This window comes from Lepisosteus oculatus, chromosome 18 (assembly GCF_040954835.1).
Source record: "Lepisosteus oculatus isolate fLepOcu1 chromosome 18, fLepOcu1.hap2, whole genome shotgun sequence".
Lineage (NCBI taxonomy): Eukaryota > Metazoa > Chordata > Actinopteri > Semionotiformes > Lepisosteidae > Lepisosteus > Lepisosteus oculatus.
In genome coordinates, this window is record NC_090713.1 from 5,754,138 (window position 1) to 5,767,139 (window position 13,002).

Genomic DNA, 13,002 nt, shown 5'->3' on the forward strand with positions numbered 1-13,002 from the left:
ACAGAACACTTTTCAAAACGTGTTTTTCAGGACGAAATAAACGCGTTTTCTCAACACTTGGAATCGCAGTGTAACTGACTGGCTCAGAAGAGCCCACTGAGTCAGCCCTTAAACCCAGTGTGCAGAAGTTGTCAAAACGTGTTTTTCAGCACAAATAAACACGTTTTGGCAACTTTGGTCACAAACATGTAAGTTATAGGGCAGGAACAGCATACTTTTCAAAACGTGTTTTTCAGCCCGAAATAAACGAATTTTCTCAACCCTTGGAATCAGAGTGTAACTGACTGGCTCAGAAGAGCCCACTGAGTCAGCCCTTAACCCCAGTGTGCAGAAGTTGTCAAAACGTGTTTTTCAGCACAAATAAACACGTTTTGGCAACTTTGGTCACCAAAATGTAAGTTATAGGGCAGGAACAACACACTTTTCAAAACGTGTTTTTCAGCCCGAAATAAACGCATTTTTTTAGACCTTAGAATGGCAGTGTAACTGACTGGCTCAGAAGAGCCCACTGAGTCAGCCCTTAAACCCAGTGTGCAGAATTGTCAAAACGTGTTTTTCAGCACAAATAAACACGTTTTGGCAACTTTGGTCACCAACATGTAAGTTGTAGGCCATTAACAACACACTTTTCAAAACGTGTTTTTCAGCCCGAAATAAACGCGTTTTCTCAACCCTTGGAATCACAGTGTAACTGACTGGCTCAGAAGAGCCCACTGAGTCAGCCCTTAACCCCAGTGTGCAGAAGTTGTCAAAACGTGTTTTTCAGCACTAATAAACACGTTTTGGCAACTTTGGTCAACAACATGAAAGTTATAGGGCAGGAACAGAACACTTTTCAAACCGTGTTTTTCAGCCCGAAATAAACGCGTTTTTTCAGCCCTTGGAATAACAGTGTAACTGACTGGCTCAGATGAGCCCACTGAGTCAGCCCTTAACCCAAGTGTGCAGAAGTTGTCAAAACATGTTTTTCAGCACAAATAAACAAGTTTTGGCAACTTTGGTCACCAACATGTAAGTTATAGGGCAGGGACAACGTACTTTTCAAAACGTGTTTTTCAGCCCGAAATAAACACGTTTTCTAAGCCCTTGGAATCACAGTGTAACTGACTGGCTCAGAAGAGCCCACTGAGTCAGCCCTTAACCCCAGTGTGCAGAAATTTTCAAAACGTGTTTTTCAGCACAAATAAACACGTTTTGGCAACTTTGGTCACCAACATGTAAGTTATAGGGCAGGAACAGAACACTTTTCAAAACGTGTTTTTCAGCCCGAAATAAATGCGTTTTCTCAACCCTTGGAATTGCAGTGTAACTGCCTGGCTCAGAAGAGCCCACATAGTCAGCCCTTAACCCCAGTGTGCAGAAGATTTCAAAACGTGTTTCTCAGCACAAATAAACACGTTTTGGCAACTTTGGTCACCAACATGTAAGTTATAGGGCAGGAACAGCACACTTTTCAAAACGTGTTTTTCAGCCCGAAATAAACGCATTTTCTCAGCCTTTCGAATCACAGAGTAACTGACTGGCTCAGAAGAGCCCACTGAGTCAGCCCTTAACCCCAGTGTGCAGAAGTTGTCAAAACGTGTTTTTCAGCACAAATAAACACGTTTTGGCAACTTTGGTCACCAACATGTACGTTATAGGGCATTAACAACACACTTTTCAAAACGTGTTTTTCAGCCCGAAATAAACGCGTTTTCTCAACCCTTGGAATCACAGTGTAACTGCCTGGCTCAGAAGAGCCCACATAGTCAGCCCTTAACCCCAGTGTGCAGAAGATTTCAAAACGTGTTTCTCAGCACAAATAAACACGTTTTGGCAACTTTGGTCACCAACATGTAAGTTATAGGGCAGGAACAGCACACTTTTCAAAACGTGTTTTTCAGCCCGAAATAAACGCATTTTTTCAGCCTTTCGAATCACAGAGTAACTGACTGGCTCAGAAGAGCCCACTGAGTCAGCCCTTAACCCCAGTGTGCAGAAGTTGTCAAAACGTGTTTTTCAGCACAAATAAACACGTTTTGGCAACTTTGGTCACCAACATGTACGTTATAGGGCATTAACAACACACTTTTCAAAACGTGTTTTTCAGCCCGAAATAAACGCGTTTTCTCAACCCTTGGAATCACACTGTAACTGACTGGCTCAGAAGAGCCCACTGAGTCAGCCCTTAACCCCAGTGTGCAGAAGTTGTCAAAACGTGTTTTTCAGCACAAATAAACACGTTTTGGCAACTTTGGTCACCAACATGTAAGTTATAGGGCAGGAACAGAACACTTTTCAAAACGTGTTTTTCAGCCCGAAATAAACGCGTTTTCTCAACCCTTGGAATCACAGTGTAACTGACTGGCTCAGAAGAGCCCACTGAGTCAGCCCTTAACCCCAGTGTGCAGAAGTTGTCAAAACGTGTTTTTTAGCACAAATAAACACGTTTTGGCAACTTTGGTCACCAACATGTAAGTTATAGGGCAGGAACAACACACTTTTCAAAACGTGTTTTTCAGCCCGAAATAAACGCTTTTTCTCAACCCTTGGAATCACAGTGTAACTGACTGGCTCATAAGAGCCCACTGAGTCAGCCCTTAACCCCAGTGTGCAGAAATTTTCAAAGCGTGTTTTTCAGCACAAATAAACACGTTTTGGTAACTTTGGTCAACCAACATGTAAGTTATAGGGCAGGAACAGAACACTTTTCAAAACGTGTTTTTCAGCTCGAAATAAACGCGTTTTTTCAGCCCGTGGAATCACAGTGTAACTGACTGGCTCAGAAGAGCCCACTGAGTCAGCCCTTAACCCCAGTGTGCAGAAGTTGTCAAAACGTGTTTTTCAGCACAAATAAACACGTTTTGGCAACTTTGGTCACCAACATGTAAGTTATAGGGCAGGAACAACACACTTTTCAAAAAGTGTTTTTCAGCCCGAAATAAACGTGTTTTCTCAACCCTTGGAATCACAGTGTAACTGACTGGCTCAGAAGAGCCCACTGAGTCAGCCCTTAACCCCAGTGTGCAGAAGTTGTCAAAACGTGTTTTTCAGCACAAATAAACACGTTTTGGCAACTTTGGTCACCAAAATGTAAGTTATAGGGCAGGAACAACACACTTTTCAAAACGTGTTTTTCAGCCCGAAATAAACGCATTTTTTTAGACCTTAGAATGGCAGTGTAACTGACTGGCTCAGAAGAGCCCACTGAGTCAGCTCTTAAACCCAGTGTGCAGAATTGTCAAAACGTGTTTTTCAGCACAAATAAACACGTTTTGGCAACTTTGGTCACCAACATGTAAGTTGTAGGCCATTAACAACACACTTTTCAAAACGTGTTTTTCAGCCCGAAATAAACGCGTTTTCTCAACCCTTGGAATCACAGTGTAACTCACTGGCTCAGAAGAGCCCACTGAGTCAGCCCTTAACCCCAGTGTGCAGAAATTTTCAAAACGTGTTTTTCAGCACAAATAAACACGTTTTGGCAACTTTGGTCACCAACATGTAAGTTATAGGGCAGGAACAGAACACTTTTCAAAACGTGTTTTTCAGCCCGAAATAAATGCGTTTTCTCAACCCTTGGAATTGCAGTGTGACTGCCTGGCTCAGAAGAGCCCACATAGTCAGCCCTTAACCCCAGTGTGCAGAAGATTTCAAAACGTGTTTCTCAGCACAAATAAACACGTTTTGGCAACTTTGGTCACCAACATGTAAGTTATAGGGCAGGAACAGCACACTTTTCAAAACGTGTTTTTCAGCCCGAAATAAACGCATTTTCTCAGCCTTTCGAATCACAGAGTAACTGACTGGCTCAGAAGAGCCCACTGAGTCAGCCCTTAACCCCAGTGTGCAGAAGTTGTCAAAACGTGTTTTTAAGCACAAATAAACACGTTTTGGCAACTTTGGTCACCAACATTTACGTTATAGGGCATTAACAACACACTTTTCAAAACGTGTTTTTCAACCCGAAATAAACGCGTTTTCTCAACCCTTGGAATCACAGTGTAACTGACTGGCTCAGAAGAGCCCACTGAGTCAGCCCTTAACCCCAGTGTGCAGAAGTTGTCAAAACGTGTTTTTCAGCACAAATAAACACGTTTTGGCAACTTTGGTCACCAACATGTAAGTTATAGGGCAGGAACAGAACACTTTTCAAAACGTGTTTTTCAGCCCGAAATAAACGCGTTTTCTCAACCCTTGGATACACAGTGTAACTGACTGGCTCAGAAGAGCCCAGTGAGTCAGCCCTTAACCCCAGTGTGCAGAAGTTGTCAAAAAGTGTTTTTCAGCACAAATAAACACGTTTTGGCAACTTTGGTCACCAACATGTAAGTTATAGGGCAGGAACAGAACACTTTTCAAAACGTGTTTTTCAGCCCGAAATAAACGCGTTTTCTCAACCCTTGGAATCACAGTGTAACTGACTGGCTCAGAAGAGCCCACTGAGTCAGCCCTTAACCCCAGTGTGCAGAAGTTGTCAAAACGTGTTTTTCAGCACAAATAAACACGTTTTGGCAACTTTGGTCACCAACATGTAAGTTATAGGGCAGGAACAACATACTTTTCAAAACGTGTTTTTCAGCCCGAAATAAACGCGTTTTCTCAACCCTTGGAATCACAGTGTAACTGACTGGCTCAGAAGAGCCCACTGAGTCAGCCCTTAACCCCAGTGTGCAGAAGTTGTCAAAACGTGTTTTTCAGCACAAATAAACACGTTCTGGCAACTTTGGTCAACAACATGTAAGTTATAGGGCAGGAACAGAACACTTTTCAAACCGTGTTTTTCAGCCCGAAATAAACGCGTTTTTTCAGCCCTTGGAATAACAGTGTAACTGACTGGCTCAGAAGAGCCCACTGAGTCAGCCCTTAACCCCAGTGTGCAGAAGTTGTCAAAACGTGTTTTTCAGCACAAATAAACACGTTTTGGCAACTTTAGTCACCAACATGTAAGTTATAGGGCAGGAACAGAACACTATTCAAAACGTGTTTTTCAGCCCGAAATAAACGCGTTTTCTCAACCCTTGGAATCGCAGTGTAACTGACTGGCTCAGAAGAGCCCACTGAGTCAGCCCTTAAACCCAGTGTGCAGAAGTTGTCAAAACGTGTTTTTCAGCACAAATAAACACGTTTTGGCAACTTTGGTCACCAACATGTAAGTTATAGGTCAGGAACAGAACACTTTTCAAAACGTGTTTTTCAGCTCGAAATAAACGCGTTTTTTCAGTCCGTGGAATTACAGTGTAACTGAGTGGCTCAGAAGAGCTCACTGAGTCAGCCCTTATTCCCAGTGTGCAGAAGTTGTCAAAACGTGTTTTTCAGCACAAATAAACACGTTTTGGCAACTTTGGTCACCAAAATGTAAGTTTTAGGGCAGGAACAACACACTTTTCAAAACGGGTTTTTCAGCCCGAAATAAACGCATTTTTTCAGCCCTTGGAATGGCAGTGTAACTGACTGGCTCAGAAGAGCCCACTGAGTCAGCCCTTAAACCCAGTGTGCAGAAGTTGTCAAAACGTGTTTTTCAGCACAAATAAACACGTTTTGGCAACTTTGGTCACCGACATGTAAGTTATAGGTCAGGAACAGCACACTTTTCAAAACGTGTTTTTCAGCCCGAAATAAACGCATTTTCTCAACCCTTGGAATCACAGTGTAACTGACTGGCTCAGAAGAGCCCACTGAGTCAGCCCTTAACCCCAGTGTGCAGAAGTTGTCAAAACGTGTTTTTCAGCACAAATAAACACGTTTTGGCAACTTTGGTCACCAACATGTAAGTTATAGGGCAGGAACAGAACACTTTTCAAAACGTGTTTTTCAGCCCGAAATAAACGCGTTTTCTCAACCCTTGGAATCACAGTGTAACTGACTGGCTCAGAAGAGCCCACTGAGTCAGCCCTTAACCCCAGTGTGCAGAAGTTATCAAAACGTGTTTTTCAGCACAAATAAACACGTTTTGGCAACTTTGGTCACCAACATGTAAGTTATAGGGCAGGAACAACACACTTTTCAAAACGTGTTTTTCAGCCCGAAATAAACGCGTTTTCTCAACCCTTGGAATCACAGTGTAACTGACTGGCTCAGAAGAGCCCACTGAGTCAGCCCTTAACCCCAGTGTGCAGAATTGTCAAAACGTGTTTTTCAGCACAAATAAACACGTTTTGGCAACTTTGGTCACCAACATGTAAGTTGTAGGCCATTAACAACACACTTTTCAAAACGTGTTTTTCAGCCCGAAATAAACACGTTTTCTCAACCCTTGGAATCACAGTGTAACTGACTGGCTCAGAAGAGCCCACTGAGTCAGCCCTTAACCCCAGTGTGCAGAAGTTATCAAAACGTGTTTTTCAGCACAAATAAACACGTTTTGGCAACTTTGGTCACCAACATGTAAGTTATAGGGCAGGAACAGAACACTTTTCAAAACGTGTTTTTCAGCCCGAAATAAATGAGTTTTCTCAACCCTTGGAATTGCAGTGTAACTGCCTGGCTCAGAAGAGCCCACATAGTCAGCCCTTAACCCCAGTGTGCAGAAGATTTCAAAACGTGTTTCTCAGCACAAATAAACACGTTTTGGCAACTTTGGTCACCAACATGTAAGTTATAGGGCAGGAACAGCACACTTTTCAAAACGTGTTTTTCAGCCCGAAATAAACGCATTTTCTCAGCCTTTCGAATCACAGAGTAACTGACTGGCTCAGAAGAGCCCACTGAGTCAGCCCTTAACCCCAGTGTGCAGAAGTTGTCAAAACGTGTTTTTCAGCACAAATAAACACGTTTTGGCAACTTTGGTCACCAACATGTACGTTATAGGGCATTAACAACACACTTTTCAAAACGTGTTTTCAGCCCGAAATAAACGCGTTTTCTCAACCCTTGGAATCACAGTGTAACTGACTGGCTCAGAAGAGCCCACTGAGTCAGCCCTTAACCCCAGTGTGCAGAAGTTGTCAAAACGTGTTTTTCAGCACAAATAAACACGTTTTGGCAACTTTGGTCACCAACATGTAAGTTATAGGGCAGGAACAGAACACTTTTCAAAACGTGTTTTTCAGCCCGAAATAAACGCGTTTTTTCAACCCTTGGAATCACAGTGTAACTGACTGGCTCAGAAGAGCCCACTGAGTCAGCCCTTAACCCCAGTGTGCAGAAGTTGTCAAAACGTGTTTTTTAGCACAAATAAACACGTTTTGGCAACTTTGGTCACCAACATGTAAGTTATAGGGCAGGAACAACACACTTTTCAAAACGTGTTTTTCAGCCCGAAATAAACGCTTTTTCTCAACCCTTGGAATCACAGTGTAACTGACTGGCTCATAAGAGCCCACTGAGTCAGCCCTTAACCCCAGTGTGCAGAAATTTTCAAAGCGTGTTTTTCAGCACAAATAAACACGTTTTGGCAACTTTGATCAACCAACATGTAAGTTATAGGGCAGGAACAGAACACTTTTCAAAACGTGTTTTTCAGCTCGAAATAAACGCGTTTTTTCAGCCCGTGGAATCACAGTGTAACTGACTGGCTCAGAAGAGCCCACTGAGTCAGCCCTTAACCCCAGTGTGCAGAAGTTGTCAAAACGTGTTTTTCAGCACAAATAAACACGTTTTGGCAACTTTGGTCACCAACATGTAAGTTATAGGGCAGGAACAACACACTTTTCAAAAAGTGTTTTTCAGCCCGAAATAAACGCGTTTTCTCAACCCTTGGAATCACAGTGTAACTGACTGGCTCAGAAGAGCCCACTGAGTCAGCCCTTAACCCCAGTGTGCAGAAGTTGTCAAAACGTGTTTTTCAGCACAAATAAACACGTTTTGGCAACTTTGGTCACCAACATGTAAGTTATAGGGCAGGAACAACACACTTTTCAAAACGTGTTTTTCAGCCCGAAATAAACGCATTTTTTTAGACCTTAGAATGGCAGTGTAACTGACTGGCTCAGAAGAGCCCACTGAGTCAGCTCTTAAACCCAGTGTGCAGAATTGTCAAAACGTGTTTTTCAGCACAAATAAACACGTTTTGGCAACTTTGGTCACCAACATGTAAGTTGTAGGCCATTAACAACACACTTTTCAAAACGTGTTTTTCAGCCCGAAATAAACGCGTTTTCTCAACCCTTGGAATCACAGTGTAACTGACTGGCTCAGAAGAGCCCACTGAGTCAGCCCTTAACCCCAGTGTGCAGAAGTTGTCAAAACGTGTTTTTTAGCACAAATAAACACGTTTTGGCAACTTTGGTCACCAACATGTAAGTTATAGGGCAGGAACAACACACTTTTCAAAACGTGTTTTTCAGCCCGAAATAAACGCTTTTTCTCAACCCTTGGAATCACAGTGTAACTGACTGGCTCATAAGAGCCCACTGAGTCAGCCCTTAACCCCAGTGTGCAGAAATTTTCAAAGCGTGTTTTTCAGCACAAATAAACACGTTTTGGCAACTTTGGTCAACCAACATGTAAGTTATAGGGCAGGAACAGAACACTTTTCAAAACGTGTTTTTCAGCTCGAAATAAACGCGTTTTTTCAGCCCGTGGAATCACAGTGTAACTGACTGGCTCAGAAGAGCCCACTGAGTCAGCCCTTAACCCCAGTGTGCAGAAGTTGTCAAAACGTGTTTTTCAGCACAAATAAACACGTTTTGGCAACTTTGGTCACCAACATGTAAGTTATAGGGCAGGAACAACACACTTTTCAAAAAGTGTTTTTCAGCCCGAAATAAACGTGTTTTCTCAACCCTTGGAATCACAGTGTAACTGACTGGCTCAGAAGAGCCCACTGAGTCAGCCCTTAACCCCAGTGTGCAGAAGTTGTCAAAACGTGTTTTTCAGCACAAATAAACACGTTTTGGCAACTTTGGTCACCAAAATGTAAGTTATAGGGCAGGAACAACACACTTTTCAAAACGTGTTTTTCAGCCCGAAATAAACGCATTTTTTTAGACCTTAGAATGGCAGTGTAACTGACTGGCTCAGAAGAGCCCACTGAGTCAGCTCTTAAACCCAGTGTGCAGAATTGTCAAAACGTGTTTTTCAGCACAAATAAACACGTTTTGGCAACTTTGGTCACCAACATGTAAGTTGTAGGCCATTAACAACACACTTTTCAAAACGTGTTTTTCAGCCCGAAATAAATGCGTTTTCTCAACCCTTGGAATCACAGTGTAACTCACTGGCTCAGAAGAGCCCACTGAGTCAGCCCTTAACCCCAGTGTGCAGAAATTTTCAAAACGTGTTTTTCAGCACAAATAAACACGTTTTGGCAACTTTGGTCACCAACATGTAAGTTATAGGGCAGGAACAGAACACTTTTCAAAACGTGTTTTTCAGCCCGAAATAAATGCGTTTTCTCAACCCTTGGAATTGCAGTGTAACTGCCTGGCTCAGAAGAGCCCACATAGTCAGCCCTTAACCCCAGTGTGCAGAAGATTTCAAAACGTGTTTCTCAGCACAAATAAACACGTTTTGGCAACTTTGGTCACCAACATGTAAGTTATAGGGCAGGAACAGCACACTTTTCAAAACGTGTTTTTCAGCCCGAAATAAACGCATTTTCTCAGCCTTTCGAATCACAGAGTAACTGACTGGCTCAGAAGAGCCCACTGAGTCAGCCCTTAACCCCAGTGTGCAGAAGTTGTCAAAACGTGTTTTTAAGCACAAATAAACACGTTTTGGCAACTTTGGTCACCAACATTTACGTTATAGGGCATTAACAACACACTTTTCAAAACGTGTTTTTCAACCCGAAATAAACGCGTTTTCTCAACCCTTGGAATCACAGTGTAACTGACTGGCTCAGAAGAGCCCACTGAGTCAGCCCTTAACCCCAGTGTGCAGAAGTTGTCAAAACGTGTTTTTCAGCACAAATAAACACGTTTTGGCAACTTTGGTCACCAACATGTAAGTTATAGGGCAGGAACAGAACACTTTTCAAAACGTGTTTTTCAGCCCGAAATAAACGCGTTTTCTCAACCCTTGGATACACAGTGTAACTGACTGGCTCAGAAGAGCCCAGTGAGTCAGCCCTTAACCCCAGTGTGCAGAAGTTGTCAAAAAGTGTTTTTCAGCACAAATAAACACGTTTTGGCAACTTTGGTCACCAACATGTAAGTTATAGGGCAGGAACAGAACACTTTTCAAAACGTGTTTTTCAGCCCGAAATAAACGCGTTTTCTCAACCCTTGGAATCACAGTGTAACTGACTGGCTCAGAAGAGCCCACTGAGTCAGCCCTTAACCCCAGTGTGCAGAAGTTGTCAAAACGTGTTTTTCAGCACAAATAAACACGTTTTGGCAACTTTGGTCACCAACATGTAAGTTATAGGGCAGGAACAACATACTTTTCAAAACGTGTTTTTCAGCCCGAAATAAACGCGTTTTCTCAACCCTTGGAATCACAGTGTAACTGACTGGCTCAGAAGAGCCCACTGAGTCAGCCCTTAACCCCAGTGTGCAGAAGTTGTCAAAACGTGTTTTTCAGCACAAATAAACACGTTCTGGCAACTTTGGTCAACAACATGTAAGTTATAGGGCAGGAACAGAACACTTTTCAAACCGTGTTTTTCAGCCCGAAATAAACGCGTTTTTTCAGCCCTTGGAATAACAGTGTAACTGACTGGCTCAGAAGAGCCCACTGAGTCAGCCCTTAACCCCAGTGTGCAGAAGTTGTCAAAACGTGTTTTTCAGCACAAATAAACACGTTTTGGCAACTTTAGTCACCAACATGTAAGTTATAGGGCAGGAACAGAACACTATTCAAAACGTGTTTTTCAGCCCGAAATAAACGCGTTTTCTCAACCCTTGGAATCGCAGTGTAACTGACTGGCTCAGAAGAGCCCACTGAGTCAGCCCTTAAACCCAGTGTGCAGAAGTTGTCAAAACGTGTTTTTCAGCACAAATAAACACGTTTTGGCAACTTTGGTCACCAACATGTAAGTTATAGGTCAGGAACAGAACACTTTTCAAAACGTGTTTTTCAGCTCGAAATAAACGCGTTTTTTCAGTCCGTGGAATTACAGTGTAACTGAGTGGCTCAGAAGAGCTCACTGAGTCAGCCCTTATTCCCAGTGTGCAGAAGTTGTCAAAACGTGTTTTTCAGCACAAATAAACACGTTTTGGCAACTTTGGTCACCAAAATGTAAGTTTTAGGGCAGGAACAACACACTTTTCAAAACGGGTTTTTCAGCCCGAAATAAACGCATTTTTTCAGCCCTTGGAATGGCAGTGTAACTGACTGGCTCAGAAGAGCCCACTGAGTCAGCCCTTAAACCCAGTGTGCAGAAGTTGTCAAAACGTGTTTTTCAGCACAAATAAACACGTTTTGGCAACTTTGGTCACCGACATGTAAGTTATAGGTCAGGAACAGCACACTTTTCAAAACGTGTTTTTCAGCCCGAAATAAACGCATTTTCTCAACCCTTGGAATCACAGTGTAACTGACTGGCTCAGAAGAGCCCACTGAGTCAGCCCTTAACCCCAGTGTGCAGAAGTTGTCAAAACGTGTTTTTCAGCACAAATAAACACGTTTTGGCAACTTTGGTCACCAACATGTAAGTTATAGGGCAGGAACAGAACACTTTTCAAAACGTGTTTTTCAGCCCGAAATAAACGCGTTTTCTCAACCCTTGGAATCACAGTGTAACTGACTGGCTCAGAAGAGCCCACTGAGTCAGCCCTTAACCCCAGTGTGCAGAAGTTATCAAAACGTGTTTTTCAGCACAAATAAACACGTTTTGGCAACTTTGGTCACCAACATGTAAGTTATAGGGCAGGAACAACACACTTTTCAAAACGTGTTTTTCAGCCCGAAATAAACGCGTTTTCTCAACCCTTGGAATCACAGTGTAACTGACTGGCTCAGAAGAGCCCACTGAGTCAGCCCTTAACCCCAGTGTGCAGAATTGTCAAAACGTGTTTTTCAGCACAAATAAACACGTTTTGGCAACTTTGGTCACCAACATGTAAGTTGTAGGCCATTAACAACACACTTTTCAAAACGTGTTTTTCAGCCCGAAATAAACACGTTTTCTCAACCCTTGGAATCACAGTGTAACTGACTGGCTCAGAAGAGCCCACTGAGTCAGCCCTTAACCCCAGTGTGCAGAAGTTATCAAAACGTGTTTTTCAGCACAAATAAACACGTTTTGGCAACTTTGGTCACCAACATGTAAGTTATAGGGCAGGAACAGAACACTTTTCAAAACGTGTTTTTCAGCCCGAAATAAACGCATTTTCTCAGCCTTTCGAATCACAGAGTAACTGACTGGCTCAGAAGAGCCCACTGAGTCAGCCCTTAACCCCAGTGTGCAGAAGTTGTCAAAACGTGTTTTTCAGCACAAATAAACACGTTTTGGCAACTTTGGTCACCAACATGTAAGTTATAGGGCAGGAACAGAACACTATTCAAAACGTGTTTTTCAGCCCGAAATAAACGCGTTTTCTCAACCCTTGGAATCGCAGTGTAACTGACTGGCTCAGAAGAGCCCACTGAGTCAGCCCTTAAACCCAGTGTGCAGAAGTTGTCAAAACGTGTTTTTCAGCACAAATAAACACGTTTTGGCAACTTTGGTCACCAACATGTAAGTTATAGGTCAGGAACAGAACACTTTTCAAAACGGGTTTTTCAGCTCGAAATAAACGCGTTTTTTCAGTCCGTGGAATTACAGTGTAACTGAGTGGCTCAGAAGAGCTCACTGAGTCAGCCCTTATTCCCAGTGTGCAGAAGTTGTCAAAACGTGTTTTTCAGCACAAATAAACACTTTTTGGCAACTTTGGTCACCAACATGTAAGTTATAGGGCAGGAACAGAACACTTTTCAAAACGTGTTTTTCAGCCCGAAATAAACGCGTTTTCTCAACCCTTGGAATCACAGTGTAACTGACTGGCTCAGAAGAGCCCACTGAGTCAGCCCTAACCCCAGTGTGCAGAAGTTATCAAAACGTGTTTTTCAGCACAAATAAACACGTTTTGGCAACTTTGGTCACCAACATGTAAGTTATAGGGCAGGAACAACACACTTTTCAAAACGTGTTTTTCA